The sequence below is a fragment of the Salvelinus alpinus genome, chromosome 28, assembly GCF_045679555.1.
Source record: "Salvelinus alpinus chromosome 28, SLU_Salpinus.1, whole genome shotgun sequence".
Lineage (NCBI taxonomy): Eukaryota > Metazoa > Chordata > Actinopteri > Salmoniformes > Salmonidae > Salvelinus > Salvelinus alpinus.
The window spans coordinates 14,424,997-14,432,048 of NC_092113.1; positions in this window are offsets into that span (position 1 = coordinate 14,424,997).

The window sequence follows — 7,052 nt, forward strand, 5'->3', positions numbered from 1 at the left end:
ACCGGCCCAACCGGATTTATGAACCCTAGAAAAAATAAGTAGAGAAACTCAAACACACAACAGAGAAACTCATTGCCATGCATTAAATGTTTCACTCCTACTATTCTGAATTAAGAGAGGAGATCTTTTAAAAAATACATAAATCATGCTCTATAAATATTGAGTTATGATTGAGTGAATAGAGAATAGTGAATACATAATACTACTGAATAAACAACGATTTTGATGACTTTTTTCTACTTGAGCGGAGTACCCGTATTAAGTAATCTAAAAATGTAAGAGTGACTTTAAGAGACAGTTGGTCAAATTGTGCAAAATATTTTTGAGGTTTTTGGATAGGAACATGCAATTCTCTGATTGTGCGTTTCTCCAAATGCTAGTGAATTAAAACAGGTATTACTTATATATTTACAAATGGGGTGGACACAATTATCATGTTGCCCTCCTACCTCTATATCCAGCCTGGTCTCATAGACTAGACGTAACATAGTAAAAGTAAATCCGGGATACACAAATTATTATGATACACTATGTTATGCTAGGTATGTTTACATAAGACAGAAGGTAATTTAAGGCAAAAACAAAAAGAAGGTAGTTGGTCAGGGTGGATGGGTAGGTGTATAACGCAAATGTCTAGCAACCCAAAGGTTGCGTGTTTGAATGTCATCACGGACAATTTTAGCTAATTAGTAACTTTTCAACTGCTTACTACTTTTAGCTACTTTGGAACTACTTAGCATGTTAGCTAACCCTTCCCCAACCCGAACCTTAACCCTTTAACCTGGCTCCTAACCTTAACCCAAACCTTAACCCTAACGCTAAACCCTAACCCCTAGCCTAGTTAACATTAGCCAGCTAATTAATGTTAGTGTTAACCCCCTAGCCACCTAGCTAATGTCTCATTCCAAAATCATGGGCATTAATATGAAGTTGGTCCCTCCTTTGCTGCTGTAACAGCCTCCACTCTTCTGGGAAGGCTTTCCACTAGATGTTGGAACATTACTGAGGGGACTCTCTTCCATTCAGCCACAAGAGCCTTAGTGAGGTTGGGCAATGATGTTAGGCGATTAGACCTAGCTCGCAGTCACCGTTCCAATTCATCCCCAAAAGTGTTCGATGGGGTTGAGGTCAGGGCTCAGTGCAGGCCAGTCAAGTTCTTCCACACCGATCTCGACAAAACATTTCTGTATAGACCTAGCTTTGTGCATGGGTGCATTGTCATGCTGAAACAGAAAATGGCCTTCTCCAAACTGTATCCACAAAGTTGGGAAGCACAGAATCGTCTAGAGAATGTCATTGTATGCTGTAGCATTAAGATTTCCCTTCACTATAACTAAGGGGCCTAGCCCAAACCATGAAAAACAGCCCCAGACCATTATTCCTCCTCCACCAAACTTTAAAGTTGGCACTATGCATTGGGGCAGCTAGCGTTCTCCTGTCATCCGCCAAACCCAGATTTGTCTGTCGGACTGCCAGAGTGTGAAGCGTGATTCATCACTCCAGAGAACACATTTCCACTGCTCCAGAGTCCAAAGGAGGCGAGCTTTACACCACTCCAGCTGACGCTTGGCATTGTCCATGGTGATCTTAGACTTGTGTGCAGCTGGAAATGGAAAACAATGTCATGAAGCTCCCCGATGAACAGTTCTTGTGCTGACATGCTTCCAGAGTTTGGAACTCAGTAGTGAGTGTTGCAACCGAGGACAGATGATTTGTACACGCTACGCGCTTCAGCACTCGGCGGTCCCATTCCGTGAGCTTGTGTGGCCTACCACTTTCCGGGTGAACCGTTGTTGCTCCTAGATGTTTCCACTTCACAATAACAGCACTTACAGTTGACCGGGGGCGCTCTAGCAGGGCAGAAATTTGAATAATTGACTTGTTGGAAAGGTGGCATCCTATGACGGTGCCACGTTGAAAGTCACTGAGCTCTTCAGTAAGACCATTCTAATGCCAATGTTTGTCTATGGACATTTTATAACTGTCTGCTCAATTTTATACACCTGTCAGCAACGGGCACAAACTACTAAATGGAGTGTCTCGGATTTACGTAAAGAACAATATGAAATGCTTTGACACCAGGTTGCTACAGTTGAAGTCGGAAGTTTACATACACTTAGGTTGGAGTCTGTAAAACTCGTTTTTCAACCACTCCACAAATGTCTTGGTAACAAACTATAATTTTGGCAAGTCAGTTAGGACATCAACTTTGTGCATGACACAAGTAATTCTTTCCAACAATTGTTTACAAACATATTATTTCACTTATAATTCACTGTATCACAATTCCAGTGGGTCAGAAGTTTACATACACTAAGTTGACTGTGCCTTTAAACAGCTTGGAAAATACCAGAAAATTATGTCATGGCTTTAGAAGCTTCTGATAGGCTAATTGACATAATTTGAGTCAATTGGAGGTGTACCTGTGGATGTATTTCAAGGCCTACCTTCAAACTCGGTGCTTGACATCATGGGAAAATCAAAAGAAATCAGCCAAGACCTCAGAAAAAAATTTGTAGACCTTCACAAGTCTGGTTCATCCTTGGGAGCAATTTCCAAACACATGTAGGTACCTCGTTCATCTGTACAAACAATAGTACACAAGTATAAACACCATGGGACCACGCAGCCGTCATACCGCTCAGGAAGGAGACACGTTCTGTCTCCCAGAGATGAACGTACTTTGGTGTGAAAATTGCAAATCAGTCCCAGAACAACAGCAAAGGACCTTGTGAAGATGCTGGAGGAAACAGGTACAAAGGTATCTGAATCCACAGTAAAACGAGTCCTATATCGACATAACCTGAAAGGCTGCTCAGCAAGGAAGACGCCACTGCTCCAAAACCGCCATAAAAATGCCAGACTACGGTTTGCGACTGCACATGGGGACAAAGAACGTACTTTTTGGAGAAATGTCCTCTGGTCTGATGAAACAAAAATAGAACTGTTTGGCCATAATGACCATCGTTATGTTTGGAGGAAAAAGTGGGATTCTTGGAAGCCGAAGAACACCATCCCAACCGTGATGCACGGGGATGGCAGCATCATGTTGTGGGGGTGCTTTACTGCAGGAGGGACTGGTGCACTTCACAAAATAGATGGAATCATGAGGCAGGAAAATTATGTGGATATATTGAAGCAACATCTCAAGATATCAGTCAGGAAGTTAAAGCTTGGTCGCAAATGGGTCTTCCAAATGGACAATGACCCCAAGCATACTTCCAAAGTTATGGCTTAAGGACAACAAAGTCAAGGTATTGGAGTGGCCATCACGAAGCCCTGACCTCAATCCTATAGAACATTTGTGGGCATAATTGAAAAAGCGTGTGCGAGCAAGGAGGCCTACAAACCTGACTCAGTTACACCAGCTCTGTCAGGAGGAATGGGCCAAAAGTCACCCAACTTATTGTGAGAAGCTTGTGGAAGGCTACCCAAAACGTTTGACCCAAGTTAAACAATTTAAAGGCAATGCTAACAAACACTAATTGAGTGTATGTAAACTTCTACCCCACTGGGAATGTGATGAAAGAAATACAAGCTGAAATAAATCCTTCTCTCTACTATTATTCTGACATTTCACATTCTTAAAATATATTTTTTTTTAAGAAAAAAAGTGGTGACCATAATAACTGACCGAAGACAGGGAATTTGATTAAATGTCAGGAATTGTGAAAAATTGAGTTTAAATATATTTGGCTAAGGTGTATGTAAACTCCAGACATCAACTGTATATCAGTAGTGCTGTGAATCACAATTGTGTGATTAACTAATTACAGAGATTGCTATAGCAAAAACATTTTCATCAAAATCTGTCTGTTTAAGCTAAAAATATCTAGTTTGTGATTAAGTGACCAAACAATTTGAGCTCCACCCTAATTTGACCTACGGAAAGATGAGACTCTCACAAACACACAAACAGTACCACAACCAGTTTAAAAATGAATGGACCAAGTGCCAACTTCCTTTTGATTTATGTGTTGTTTTTCCATATACAGTATGAATGTGTTATTCAATACATTTCTATGGACTAATAGCAGTAAGGCCAAATTCAATGTTTCATCAAACAATATCCTAAAATTCAAATAGCTAAATGATCCTTGTTATGACCATCTTAAAACAATTCCATATGCTAGCTTAGTAGAAGTTAACATAGATATCTCTTGCTTAAATAGACAGATTTTGTGCTGCACACTAATATGACCACTCTATAGAAAGATGAGACTCTCACAAACACATACATGTTTTGCTCTAGGACACCCACAAGCCTCACAAAACTTGTCTGAATGTAGCGTGGGACCAGTTAAAAAAATGTATGGACGTACAGTACCAGTCAAAAGTTTGGACACACCTACTCATTCCAGGGTTTTTCTTCATTTTTACATTTTTTTTTACATTGTAGATATGGAATCATGTAGCAACCAAAAAAGTGTTAAACAAATCAAAATATATTTTAAATTTGAGTTTCTTCAAAGTAGCCACCTTTTGCCTTGATGACAGCTTTGCACACTCTTGGCATTCTCTCAACCAGCTTCACGATGTAATCACATGGAATGCATTTCAATTAACAGGTGTGCCTTGTTCAAAGTTAATTTGTGGAATTTCTTCCCTTCTTAATGCATTTGAGCCAATCAGTTGTGTTGTGACAAGGTAGATGTGGTATACAGAAGATAGCCCTATTTGGTAAAAGACCAAGTCCATATTATGGCAAGAACAGCTCAAATAAGCAAAACGAAATGACAACCCATCATTACTTTAAAGCATGAAGGTCAGTCAATCCAGAAAATGTCAAGAATTTTGAAAGTTTCTTAAAGTGCAGTCACAAAAACCATCAAGCACTATGATGAAACTGGCTCTCATGAGGACCACCACGGGAAAGGAAGACCCAGAGTTACCTCTGCTGCAGAGGATAAGTTAATTAGAGTTACAAGCCTCAGAAATTGCAGCCCAAATAAATGCTTCACAGAGTTCAACATCAACTGTTCAGAGGAGACTACGTGAATCAGGCCTTCATGGTGAAATTGGTGCAAATAAACAACTACTAAAGGACACCAATAATAAGAAGAGACTTGCTTGGGCCAAGGAACATGAGCAATGGACATTAGACTGCTGGAAATCTGTCCTTTGGTCTGATGAGTCCAAATTTTAGATTTTTGGTTACAACCGCAGTCTCTTTGTGAGATGCAGAGTAGGTGATCGGAGGATCTTTGCATGTGTAGTTCCCATCGTGACGCATGGAGGAGGAGATGTGATGGTGTGGGGGTCCTTTGCTGGTGACACTGTCTGTGATTTATTTAGAATTCAAGGCACTCTTAACCAGCATGGCTACCACATTCTCCATCTGGTCTGGACTTAGTGGGACTATCATTTGTTTTTCAACAGGACAATGACACAACACACCTCCAGGCTGTGTAAGGGCTATTTGACCAAGAAGGAGAGTAATGGAGTGCTGCATCAGATGACCTGGCTTCCAAAATCAACCGGCCTCAAGCCAAATGAGATGTTTGGGGTTTTAGGCTGGGTTTCTGTACAGCACTTTGTAACATCAACTGATGTAAGAAGGGCTTTATAAATACATTTGATTGATTGATTTGGGATGATTTGGACCACAGAGTGAAGGAAAAGCAGCCAACAAGTGCTCAGCATCTGTGGGAACTCCTTCAAGACTGTTGGAAAAGCATTCCAGGTGAAGCTGGTTGAGAGAATGCAATGAATGTGCAAACTGTCATCAAGGCAAATGGTGACTATTTGAAGAATCTCAAATATAAAATATATTTAGATTTGTTTAACACTTTTTCTTTGGTTACTACATGATTCCATATGTGTTATTTCATAGTTTTGATGTCTTCACTATTATTCTACAATGTAGAAAAACCCTTGAATGAGTAAGTGTGTTCAATCTTTTAAATGGTACTGTATATATGGAAGTAGTTTAGTGCCAAGAAAAATGTGTTAAATATGGGGGTGACACTGTCTGTCCCCCCCCTCCCCCCCAAAATAAAAAAATCCTGATCTTTCTTATATTTCCCAGATATAGGACAGACACAATAAAAAAAACTTCCTTTTAGATTTATTTTTTGACTCTCTGTTTTTCCATACATGAATCTGCTATTCAATGCATTTCTACGGGTTGATAGCAGTAAGGCCAAATTCAATGTTTCATCAAATACACAAAATACCAAAACAAATAGCTAAATTATCCTTGGTATGACCATCTTAAATGAAAATTACATATGTTAGCTTAGTAGTACCCCCCCAAGGTTGGGACTTAGGGTGTACTGTAGGACAGCAGCAAAAGCTATGGTTATGACGTTAACATGATAGCTAACACAATGACATGACAGTCACCTAGCCCAATAATGCTGGTGGGCCATAAAACCTAGAGTTTCCTGATTCCTGAACACTGGACAGACCGGGTTGAACAACAACAAAAAACTTCCGTCGGTATGTCTCCACCCTGATGGATGCTGCAGACGTACAGGAACGCAATGAGAGCGTGATAGGAATGTTCAAAATGCTGAATGTTGTCAGTGCATAATTTACTCCTCCTCTTACAAAAGAGAAAAATAAGCCTTAAGGCTTTATTGTGCTTGTATCCTCAATAATTGTTTATGTATGTATTGTTGCCTCCGGCTGGCGCAGCCTAGTTACTACTTTTAACTATCCAATAAATTCGATCAATCACCCGAGAGTATGTAGGTCCTCATATACACTTGAATGTGCCCTGTGAAGGACCCTAATTAGTTATTGATAATTATTCTGTTAATTGGTTAATGATGCCTTGATCATAAAGAAAATGAACCTGATCTCAGATTTGCGGCTAATCTCTGATAAGGGGCACAATGCCGTCAGAGTCCATTCTAGTAACAATTCATGCAAAATAAGTGAGGCACTTAAGCTCTTCACTAGAGGTCCCTGTCTGACCTCTTCACACAGAAGAGAGAGAGAGAGAGAGAGAGAGAGAGAGAGAGAGAGAGAGAGAGAGAGAGAGAGAGAGAGAGAGAGAGAGAGAGAGAGAGAGAGAGAGAGAGAGAGAGAGAGAGAGAGAGAGAGAG